Here is a 13504-nt window from a genome sequence, read left to right as displayed (position 1 = left end):
AGGCATTTCAAGATCAAGGACATATAGTCCATTGTTCATTTGTGCAGTAGCATAAAATATATAATTCAAATAAATTGAGCAATAATTGTTCTTTATTATAAATGAAAAACCAAACTTGTCCAAACTAGAAACGGAAATAATATTCCTGCTAATTGCAGGTACATAATAACAGTTCTCTAACTGAATTATTAAACCACTAGGTAAAGTCAATACATAAGTTCCTACGGCTAAAGCAGCAACCTTTGCTCCATTGCCAACTCGTAGGTCGACTTCACCTTTTGCCAAATCTCTACTCCTTTTTAGTCCCTGCACATTGGTACAAATGTGAGAACCGCATCCAGTATCTAATACCCATGATGCAGAAGTAGATAAATTAATTTCAATAACAAAAATACCTGAAGTTGAAGTCTCTACTCCATTCTTCTTATCTTCCAGGTACTTTGGGCAGTTTCTCTTCTAGTGTCCGATCTTACCGCAATGGAAGCAGGTGCCTTCTTTTGCTATGCCTCCACTAGGCTTCAAAGCAGCAACAGTGGGTTTGGGTTTGGCAACTTCCTTGCCTTTCCCTTTATCACCCTGCTTGGTGGGCCTTTTGTTCTGTCTCTTTCCATTTCCGATCATCAGAATGGACTTCCCTTTTGACTTCAGATTCTGCTCAGCAGTTCTTAACATGGCTAGCAGTTCAGGAAGATATTTTTCCATATCATTCATATTGAAATTTATGACAAATTGACTGAATCTATCTGGCAACGGTTGCAAGATCAAATCAGTCGCATGTTCCTTTCCGAGGGGAAAACCCAACCTCTCAAGGTTTTCCACATACCCAATGATCTTGAGCACATGGGGACCTACATGGGCTCCCTCATCTAACTTGCCTTGAAAAATGGCTTTTGAAACTTCAAACCTTTCATGCCTTGCTTGCTCTTGATAGAGCATCTTGAGGTGTTCGATCATATCGAACGCTGCCATGTTCTCGTGTTGCTTTTGCAACTCTGAGTTCATGGTAGCTAGCATGAGACAAGCAGTTTCATTGGCATCATCGACATGCTTCTTATAAGCATCTCTTTCTGCCTTAGGTGCAGAACTAGGAGGTTCCTCTTCAGGAACAGGTTTCTCCAAGACGTACAGCTTTCTATCATGTTTGAGGACAATCCTCAGATTTCGGTGCCAATCCAGAAAATTTGTCCCAGACAATTTTTCCTTGTCAAGGATTGATCACAAAACGTTGTTAGCGGTGTTTGTTGTCATGGTAATCTACATGAAAATAATGAAAATATAAGTATCAATAACATATTTAATTAGGCCTTTAATTAAATATGCTCCCACTATTTTACTCAAAACAAATGACCCTCACCATTTGATTCGGAAAATCCCGTTGGAAGATTTTCTAGTGGGTCGAGATCCATATTTCACTTTGTTTAAGTCCGCGTAGGCGGATTACTCAAAACTAGGTTATTTAGGTAGGAACTCCTTCCAATTGTATCTAATACAACTCTCGAATATTTTAGTTGGGTGAATAACTCCTTATTCTAATCCATCACATGGATCATTTCCAACTCTTGCTTCTAAACATATATAATCTTATTATAATTTGTTTAGTTAAGTTTGACCCATTGTTTTAACAATTGGATATTACAATTATCCCATCGCACCTTACTAATATAGAACATGCACCTCGCGTAGGCGAAACCTACATTATCCGATACTAGTCTTGATGAGTGCTAAAACTTGGAAAGCATAAACTTAATATTTAATTTGAGAGAATTTGCAATTATTCTGATCTCACCGGCTTATTTATCATATAAATCGTCTCTCACATACATCAACATATATTCACATGCATCAACATACATACATAATGAAACAGTTATGGCCCCTAGCGCAATTGTTCTCCCAAGCCAATGAGAGAACCTAAGCTAACCTAATAACGATCTAAGCTTCTCCAAGCAAGATCTTCAAGGTTGTCCTCCTTTGATATTAACTTCTTCTCTTTCTTCATAACATTACGTTACATAAAAGAAACTCGTTTTACATACGAGGGAGTGAGATGAGAAAAGAAGTTACATTATGAGATTAAAAGAGAGGCACGACACGCAGGTCGTATTTTAAAAACCCAAAACAAAATAAAGGGAAACTAAGGCCATAACCGATCACCACAAGATAATAATAATAAACACATTATTATTATTAATTTTAATTCTTTTAATTAATTAAAACCAAATTAAATTTCGGCGACCGATCACACTACGCATAGATTGAGAGCCCACTAGGTATCTCTGGCTTGTTTATTAAGGATGTAATGTTTTCCGACATCATTAAATGCAACGGAATTTAAAATTTCTCCTTTAATGATCCTTACGAATGGGCATGATCAGTGATAGAGTCGTTACCTCTTGTGGCGATTGTAACCTTTGATGCAGATCTACGGAGCGATCACGAACGTTAAACGATGACAACGCCTCTACTCAGTCCACACGAACGGATTCCTTCAATCTCAGTGCTAGCTGCTACGAATGAAGGCTTTGAGTGAGTGAGAGAGAGAGAGAGAGAGAGAGAGAGAGAGAGAGAGAGAGAGAGAGAAATGAAATTGCAAGTGTTGTCATGCTTCTACACAAGGGTTCTATTTATAGAATCACGTATTTAACATAATAAACAGTGAGCGGTATCTAGCAACACATCACTGCTACCCAAGACACGAAAATGTCATGTGATCTGATAAATCCTTCTGTGATAATAATTATGTGTATAATTACCCTTTTGCCCTTATGTCTATATTGAACACAAGGCATTGACCGTGTCATCCTTGTCTAGTTCAATATTGGGCCCATAGAAATTTATCCTGTTACGCAGGATGGGAAAATTCCATCTAGGTCACTCATGTCCCTTAGCATGCTTCGTGGAGTACCCATTAACTGTCTTTATGGTCATCCAGTTACGGACAACGTTTGATCAGCAATAAGGCACTCGACTCTACATCTAGGGTCCATAGTGGTTTCAGGTCGAAGGGTGGTATACACCATTATCACCATGAGAATAACTTATGACACTTTGCATAACATTCTATATAGTATTCTCATAGCGGGTCAATCCAGTATAAATATTACTCTTAATATTCATACCTATGTTTAAGACTTGATAACTCCTTATCCATGATCCGTGAGATGTGATCATCAGTCTATAAACATAATAGTCTTCATGCTTTAATGTTATCCCACTTCACAATAAAGCTCGACTACGGATACTTTAAGAATAGTGTCCTTATGTTTAATGTGATCTCATGATTAAGTCACACTTGATACATTAAACGGACTATCTATTCTAGGGACTTTATTAAACAAACATAATAAAGAAAAAGCCTTTTATTATTAATAAATAATTTGATACAAGTACCAAAAGTATTGGCCTCTAGGGCTTACACCAACATTATTGTCAAAAGATCAAGAAGGCACCCAAACATTACAAAATACATCCGTAAGGGATGACTAAAATGATTATGAATCAATGCTCTGATGAGAGATCTCTGATTTTAATTACACCAAAGATTCTCAAGCATTAGAACCCAACTCATATGCGTCATGTAAATAATAAAGCAAGATATACTCCGAATTTTCAAAGACATGTGATTGTCTAAAAACTATCAGGATTTGGTTGCTGCTAATTCGAAAACACACATGCGCAATCACAATCCTAATGACAAGGATATGTATTGATATAGTTAAAGCAGAACTATAATTAGTCGAACCCACTGGGGTCTTCGACTTATATATCTAGAACTTGCCGAGCTCTACAACGACCACAGGTCAAGATCCCACTAGGGGCTCTCCGACCTCATGTGTTAAGAATCTACTGGGTTCCATGATGACCATAGATTGAGAGCCCACTAGGTATCTCTGGCTTGTTTATTAAGGACGTAATGTTTTCCGACATCATTAAAGTCGTAGATCTTCCCAAGATACCTTTGGGGCTTACCTTTCTCCTTAGTAGGACGAAATACAACATTATTAAAAATCTAAGGACCTCAAAAGGATCCAAACATAATTAAAGGGGAGAGAGAGAGAGAGAGAGAGAGAGAGAGAGAGAGAGAGAGAGAGTAATCGTAACTTTATCTACTTGCCTAATTGAAGTCCAAGAAACTTGAAGCCTTTGGCATAATCAAATGTGGTCGGGTCACACAAAATAAAAGCTTCTAACCTCCATTTAAAGTCAACCCCCACAGGACTCTTAACGTCGGTCATGCAAAATTAAAGCCTCTGACCTCCATTTAACGTCAACCCACACGAGGCTATGAACGTTGTTCTTGCAAAATGAAAGTCTCTGGCCTCTATTTAACTTCAACCCCCATAGGCCTCTGAACGTCAGTCATGCACAATAAAATTCTCTGACCTCCATTTATAGTTAACCCCCATGGGGCTCTGAACGTCGGTCATGAAAAATAAAAGCCTATGACCTCCATTTAACGACAACCCCATAGGGCTCTGAACGTCGATCATGAAAAGTTAACATACTTCTGACTTTAAGAGGTTTGGTTAACTTATCACTGATTGAATATCCTACATGATCTACTCGGAGTTAGCCGGTCTGTATTCGAGATTAACAAGACCCTTCAAATAATAAAGGCATGGCTCACCGGGGCTTCAAACCTATATGGTACAAACTTCAGGAAAAGGACAAGTTGACTCGTTTGGAGCTGACCACTTTTATTCGATTTCCATTCAAACAAATAAGTTGTTATCAAGGAAATAAAATGTATTAGAGCTATATAACCAAAAGGAATAACACGGTCATAACTAAAAATAATCTCATAAGAGCTCGAATATTATTGTCAAAAGATCAAGAAGGCACCCAAACATTACAAAATACATCCGTAAGGGATGACTAAAATGATTATGAATTAATGCTCTGATGAGAGATCTCTGATTTTAATTACACCAAAGATTCTCAAGCATTAGAACCCAACTCAATTGCGTCATGTAAATAATAAAGTAAGACATACTCAGAATTTTCAAAGACATGTGATTGTCTAAAAACTGTCAGGATTTGGTTGCTGCTAATTCGAAAACACACATGGGCTATCACAATCCTAATGACAAGGATATGTATTGATATATTTAAAGAAGAACTATAATTAGTCGAGACCCATTGGGGTCTCCGAGTTAGATATCTAGAACTTGTTGAGCTCTACAACGACCACAGGTCAAAAACCCACTAGGGGCTCTCCAACCTCATGTGTTAAGAATCTACTGGGTTCCATGATGACCATAGATTGAGAGCCCACTAGGTATCTCCGGCTTCTTTATTAAGGACGTATTGTTTTCCGACATCATTAAAGTCGTAGATCTTTCCAAGATACCTTTGGGGCTTACCTTTCTCCTTAGTAAGATGAAATACAACATTATTAAAAATCTAAGGACCTCAAAAGGATCCAAACATAATTAAAGGAGAGAGAGAGAGAGAGAGAGAGAGAGAGAGAGAGAGAGAGAGAGAAAGAGAGAGAGTTTTAGTTTTGGTTGAAAAGGAAACTTTAAACTGCGAGCTAATAGGTGTGTGTCACTTGTCAAGAAAAGAGATGTTTGATTGAGTTTTAATTATGATATTTGTTAATTACTAAATTGTCCAATTGTTAGTGTAAATTAAAATTAATGGAAAGGCAGGTTTGTAAAATCATGCCATATTATTTTGAAGGATTGATAGTAGATTATGCTTTTTAGAATCCTATAATGGGGAAGATCATAAGATACATAAAGAATCAACTATCAAACCTAAACGAAGGAAATTGACCAATACTTAAAGGCCAAATAAAGCTAACTTCAGTAGGCGAATTATTATTTAAGTAGCTAGTATGAACCAGTGAAGAAATGACTTAAATTTCAAAGAAAAATATGTTGGACAAAATGGGAAAATCATTTTCCAAAATTATAAAATTCAAGGTGGTTAAGCATGACCGATTGAAGATGATTTTGGTGCTAAGTAACGTGAAAGGAAAATTTGCTGGGAGAATTAACTCTCCCAGCAAATAAACATAGATTCTGAAATCTAGAAAAAGAAGATTTAATAGCGTGTTTTGATATATAGTTTCTAGTTTGTTATATAATTTTTTAAAAATCTCAAAGAGATAGAGCTCTAATATTTGTTATGTCAAAGGTCTGCCAAGGTGGAGCAACTGAGGACTAAGATATTTTATCTTATTGTAGCTAAGTTCTATTTTGTGAGGGTTAAGTTTGTACATCATTACGTATTCTATGTATTAGATATGATCATAAAGTTAATTTTAGTTTAATCAATCAAACACATTTGATCTTTACTCTTATTTTTAATGTTTGTTATACCTTTATCATGTTTGTGAATCAATGAGTTGTCTTTAGGAGATCACGGGTTTAGACAAATGGTAAATTGTGTTTATACATAAAAATGCATGTTCGTTTATATGGTATGTGGATTATCTAATGCCGAGAGGTGTTTTTAGAATTATACCTAGGTAATCATTTATTATGAATTAGAGTCTAAAGACAGATCTAGACATGGTGCTCCCACATACTTTTTGAAGCTTAATATTATCATATTTCTTATTAGATTGATAGACCGTCGAATAAATAATATGATTGATATCATGATGTTATTTGAAAAATGGATAACATTGTTGAACAACATGTGATAATATGACTTGATGGTTAAACTATGTACAACTAATAATTGATAGTCATGTAATTGTAATAGTAATAACTCGACCCTAATAGTCTTCTCCACTAATATTAACTTATTATAATTTATTTTATTTTTTGTTAAAAACACTTTAAACAAACAAATTTTTCTGTTTAAAATAATAATTTTTACATATAAATTATATTCCTCATTCCTTATTGATACAATAAAATTACTCACTCAATTATGATTTTTGTTAACACAACCTCTACACATCTATACACTTTAGATGAAATAAGTGAGAATTATTAAAAATATGTCAATCATAATATTTTCAAATTTTACCAATAAATAGGGAATCATCCATAAATTTACATGTGTCAATACTCTACAACGAAAATGGTGTTACAGAAAGAAAAATTGTCATTTACTTGAAGTTGAGTGCTTCTATTCCAAATGTACATGTCCCAAAATCATATTGGGGTGACACATTTTTTACTAATACTTATCTAATTAATTGTGTAATATATCATGTTATAAATAATGATATTCTTTTTCATTTTACGATCTAACTTTCTCATTCTGCTTCTATCATGCATGGTCTTGAATTTCGAGCACCAAAATTGAAATAAGATAAATCCTTGTGCACTTAGATATGTGTTATCCACCAAATAGAAGAGGATACAAATTTAATCATTCTCCCTGTCACAAGTACTTTGTTTTTAAAGATGACATTTTACACATAAAAAAACATATTATTTTACATGTTCTCATCCTAGGGGGAACATGAATGAAAATGACTTTGATTTCGAGTTTATGATTAGAAGTCTCCCTGAAACTCCTAGTCATATTCTTGATTCTACTTTAGAACCTAAGTTGTCACCTATCTTGAATGAAATCTAAGATAAAGTTTTATATTCTCTTTTAATGTACAATTAAATAATATACGAACCCTAAGTGCTCAAAAATTTAATGAAACTATTGCAATGATATGAAAGTAAATGACGGAAAGTTTCAATGCTTTTGATGTATGAACACTTAGAAAAGATTTGAATTGTTTGTAAATTTAAATGAAATAGGTAATTTGAAATGCTAATGTATCTTACCTTAAATACTTCCTAAGAAACCTCTTTGATTAGGTGCAAAAGTTTTTAGAAGTTTAATGATGGTTTACAATGGTTTGGAATGACAATGGTTCATGAAAAGTCACATTTTCATAGTGTGTAACAGGTTACATAAAAGGTGCAACTAGTTACCACCTCTGCAACATTTAAAAAATTCAAACAAAATGACATTGTAACTGGTTACATGATTTGTGTAACTGGTTATCACCCTTCCAGTTTTGAGAAATACCAAACATAGTGAACATGTAACCGGTTACATATTTTGTGTAACCGGTTACATTACTTTGAAAAAAGAATTTTTGCTTTGAAAATGGTTTGTCATGAAATGTCTTGATGCATGAAAGTAGAAACTTAATATATGACGAGATGAAAAAAAAATAGCATCTAAAGTTTATACATAATGAATTGCAATTGAGTACCTTAGTATCACAATCAATTTCCTCAAGTCCAAAATATCTAATAGCTTGTGCATTCTTGATAGTTGTTTGAGCTAGACTAAAAACTTGTTATTCTTTGATAATATTTTGTCTTTATCAAACCAAAACTAAGATAGATGAAGAATATCTTCTTTATATTTTGGTTCTTTCATATCTTCTATTTTGTAGGAATTAATAGCTCCAGCACAAATTCTTGTGTGTAAGAGAAAAAGTAAATCTCATATGCTCTATGGAAAACTTCAATTGCATGACCCTGAGTACTAAAAATGATCCCCCTATTTGTGATTATCATATTTTTTATATGTATGATACTGATCTGGATATTTTTTATATGTCCCTCCATATATAGATATCATATTACTTAATATGTTTCCTCTCAATATCTTTCTATACAACATTATATATTTATTCCATCTATTGGTTATATATGAATCCCATCATCAGTTGAAAATGCACTGAAAAGTGTTATATTGTGGAACCATAATTGGTGTTGATTGATGACGTAGAACTCTGGAATCGGTGGTGTTGATCTATGGTATAGCGGCGCGGGATGGACCTGTAAGGTTAGCACTCTAACACCCCAAAGTCAGTTAAGAGTTCAAGATGAGTATAAAAAAAGTGAAGATCAGAAAAGTGTACATTAAATCTCATGTGTGTTGACTTTATACGTTGGATAATCTTGATTGTGCTTGTGTATGATAGTACCTTTTGTATTAAGCCTTTCGTCGGACCAGAACAAAAAGTAATATTGAATGAGGAAATGAAAGTACTTGAGAAAAATGATACTTGAGAGATTTTTCTAAGGCATGGAGGAAAGTATCCCGTTGGATGTAGATGGATATATACGGTAAAGAAGAAATAAGATGCATCCTTGATCGTTATTATAAAATATTAGTGGCTAAATTACACTCAGACGTGTGACATTGATTATGAAGAGACATTTGAACCAATGGAAAAGATGAATACTCTTTTAATATTGATATATCATGTTGCTTACTTTGGATAGGAATTCCAACAGTTTGATGTTAAAAATGCATTATTGCATGGAAATTTAGAGAATGAGGTGTATATGGAGATTCCTTCATGTTTTGATATTATAGGTGAAGCCAATAAGGGGTGTCGATTAAGGAATACATTATAGGAGAAGCCAACAAGGTGCTTAGGCTATAAGCAAAGACAAGTAAATCACACACTTTTATGGAAATATTCATAAGGAGGAAACCTGTTTTTTTTTTCTTGTTTATGTTGATTACATTATTACTAAAAGAGATGAAATGATTGAGAGACAATTTTTTAAGTAGAAATTATCAAATGATTTTGAGATTAAAGACCTTAGAAAAATCAAATATTTTTTGAGAATTGAGGCATCTTACTCAAATAAAGACATTTTTATCTCTAATAAAAAGTATTTGTGTGATCTTTTGTGGGAAACACGTAAACTTCGATAAAAACTGTTGCATCATGAAAAATACGACCCATGAGCGTATCACACACTCGCAAATGATAAAACAGAGTCCCCGCAGAAATTTATTTTTTCTAGAAGGAAAGGGAAATATCGATAAAAACCCTTAAAAGAAAAAGAAAATGGTCCTCGCAGTCAAATTTGGGTTCAAGAGTCGATTATGCGAGGGGAAGATATTAGCATCCCTCACATCTGGTGTACTCAACGGGAACCATTTAGTCAGATTTATGATTAGAATGTTAGCGTGTATAATTTGTTTTCTTCGAATGATAAAGTGTAAAAAGAAAATAAAACGGGTCGTAAAAAGGTTTTATTAGGGTTCTTGACGAGATTGCGGATCTCACTCTGACATATTCTCAGGTGCGATGAGGAATTCAAAGCTACACAGTTCTTCGTAGAAAAATACGTATTGGTTAGTTGAATTTATTGAACAAATGTGTAGAGCGTGTTCTAGGGGTTAAACATTGCTTGCGCTCGGAATTGGAGGTTTTAAGTGTTTGTTCATATCATAGTAGAACAAACTAAACAATGTTCTCTTGTAAAAGGCTTTTGATCGCACGGGGAAAGAAAATAGTTTGATATGTTGAAGTTTGTTTTTAAGAGGATGACAAATACTTGAGATAGACATTTCGTACCCAGACATTCGGGGAAAATAATAGTAGACACTAGACCGTTCCTTTTTTATCCTTTTAATTGCAAAAGGATTAGATATTGTTAAGGTGTTTTGAATGGACGATGGATACTCGAATGACCGAGATATACACCTTATATCCAAGTATTCAGGGAAACAAATAGTAAACACTAGATTGTTCCTTTCTTGTCTGACTTATTATGAAAACAAGATGGCTTAAGTTTTTATTGCGAGAGAGGTTTGAGATGAACCATGTTAATATTTTTAAACGGATGACAATTACTCAAATGGTCGATCTAGACAGCTCGTATCCAAACAACCCGGGAAAAAATAATAGACGCCATACCATTCCTTTTTCATCCTTTGTGAAAAAATATTAAGAGTGATTAGATAATTTATTTTGATTTAGGAAAATGCACACGATAAAGACCGGGGTTTAATTTGCGTTAATTCTAAACTAATCGAAAAGAAACGAGTTTGGAAAATATCACTTGACGTTGGATCAAGGGTTTAAAATTATTGGAAACATTCATTTTATTTATCCTTTATTTATTTAATTAATTAAAAGAATTAAGAAAATAAATAAAATAATAAATAAAATAAATAAAACCAAAAGGAGGTGTAATAGCCATATGGGACTATGGCAATTGTAAGAAAAGAAAATAGGATTCAATGGCCCAAAAACCAATTAAGGACAGTAAAATAAAAATTGTTATGAAAAAAGAAGGGTGCAAATAATAACTAAGGCCCACAAAGAGCTGTCGCATCCGCGAAAAAACAACCGGCGGGACTCAAATAAAAACACAACACAGAGCCGCCACTGCGCGTTATTTATCCCAAGATAGGGAAAGGAAACGCTCAGAGAAACCTGGAAAGGAAATGGTCTCGCGACCAAAGAGAAAGGGTAAGGGAGTCGGTTACGCAAGGGGAAGGTATTAGCACCTCTCACGTCCGTCGTACTCGACGGGATCCACGTTCTAGAAAAGAAAAGGTTGCTAAAACATCACACACACACAGGGAACACAGGTGGGGTTAAGAGAAGGGAGCTCGGTAGGACATCGCATCCTATGCCTACATATCTTGTCTGGAACAAGAATCAGAGCCACTGTAGTTCGGCTTACGCACGCCAAACAACACAAAACACACAAACAGATGGCAAACATGGAGCCCGACAACCACTCGATGGAATTACGTCAGCATCCGAACCAAAACACGTACAAAACGGCAAACGTGGAGCCCGACAGCCAATCACTGGGCTTACGTCGGCATCCGAACCAAAACACGCAATCAGATAACAAACAAACACACACAAAAGAAAAAAAAGTTGCCCGGAGTGGTCTCGCACGACCACCTGCCTACATACCTCGTCTGGAACAAGGATCAGGGCGATGTAGTTCCCCCTCAAGGGACTGAATTACTAGCCAGAAACCAGGGGAAGACATACTACCAGGGAGCTGGACTCGAGCCTAGTGTTGTCATGCATCGTTGCCCTAAGTTCGGTTTTCTATCCTACTTGCATAAGCAAACTACTCCTATTCAGGAAAGAAGCAAGCATACAAGCATACAAAATAATTCAAGCATACATCAAATGAGAACAAGCATCTCAACCAGATATCCACATAGCACGCACTATAACCAAACAAGAGGCTCACACAATAGGTTTGACTGCCTCAGCAAGTCATCTGTACAGGCTGTGTTTGCTCTTAACCTTGCCATTACGAGGCTAAGGTGAAGCAGATGAAAGGTGAAGTGAGGATCAGACCTCACAGCTCTTATCCCTGACCAGGGAGAGCTTCAGACAAGGGAGCGTGGGTCCAGAATGGAGGGACCCTTCTACGCTCAGTGACTCTGACTCGATTGTGCGACAGCACAGATCTTGGGCTTGTGCCCCAATGCCTCAACACACAGCCGTGTGAGCAGAGGGACGACACACAGAATAGTGGGGGATAGACTGCATATCCCTAACTTCCACCAATTGCCTCTTTAGAGGTCTTTCACCTGCTTGGCACGAAAAATAAACAACCACAATCATTGCCTCTTAAGGAGGACTTCAGACATTTGCCCGGCCAAGTAACAGGCCGGGTCTCCCAGACTACATGAAGTCAAGAGGACCTACCTCGAGCGGTTTACACAACCAAGCAGCGGCTAGCAAGCAAGTTCTTAAAAGAACTAGAAGCGGCTAAATGTACCTGTACAAAAGCTAACCAGTCAGTATCTCAGACAACCAATCAGAAAACAACAAATGTTAATCAGTCAGACTATACAAGCCAAGGCACACAAAGGCAAGCTATGAGCTCAAGCCCAAGTTTCACAACCTACAAAACAATGTTATGTTAGTGTACAAACATCAAACAACATCATTTCAATCAACTTGGATCATTCTCCCTGAGCATTGTGCTATTCATCCTGAAAAATCAAGCAAATGTTAGCAACAAGACCACTAGGCCAAGCCTAGGGTCCAAAAGCAAGAAAAATTCCTAAACAGCAAGGTATTCTCAACCAAACTCAAATTAACACAAATAGAAAGCCAAAGCAATTAATCCCATATTTATATCATCCACCACATTCATTTCATGACCAAAACATGTCAACTTATGTCAAACATAACACCAAACATCCAAACAGAACTATTGCATCCAATTCCATATCAAAACAATTCCAAAAATCCTCAAATAATTTACACCTAAACAGGACCTATTCAAGGTATGGCATATCAAATTTCAGCTTAATTGGGCAAAGGGAACTATGTCAATGAAAATCAACAAAAACAGACACAATTATATGATCCAAACCATAGCATCAACACATGCATTCACTTCAAAAATTCACAAGTCAATGAAAACAGTAAAGAAATGACTGGGACCAAAAGCATCATGTCCTATCATGTGTCTATAACCAGCATACCAAATTTCATGATCATTCAATACCATATGAGCATTTCACATCAAATATTCAAACATGTGTCACATGAACTTGCATAATCAACCACCAGAGATGAAAAATACCAATCAAATTTAAAATGCAACGGAAAAATCCAGAAAAATACACATAGCATCTTAACATGTTAATGAACATCCATGCAAAATTTCATTCCATTCTAACAAGTCTAGGTCATTCAAATAAATCTAGCAAGTTGACATAATAAGGTGTGACACAAATTGTCACACCTAGATTCCAAAATTCATAACTCAATCACCAGGAATCCAAAATT

This window comes from Lathyrus oleraceus, chromosome 1 (assembly GCF_024323335.1).
Source record: "Lathyrus oleraceus cultivar Zhongwan6 chromosome 1, CAAS_Psat_ZW6_1.0, whole genome shotgun sequence".
In the NCBI taxonomy this organism is placed as follows: domain Eukaryota; kingdom Viridiplantae; phylum Streptophyta; class Magnoliopsida; order Fabales; family Fabaceae; genus Lathyrus; species Lathyrus oleraceus.
The sequence above is the reverse complement of the archived record's forward strand: the minus strand, read 5'-3'. Positions refer to the sequence as shown.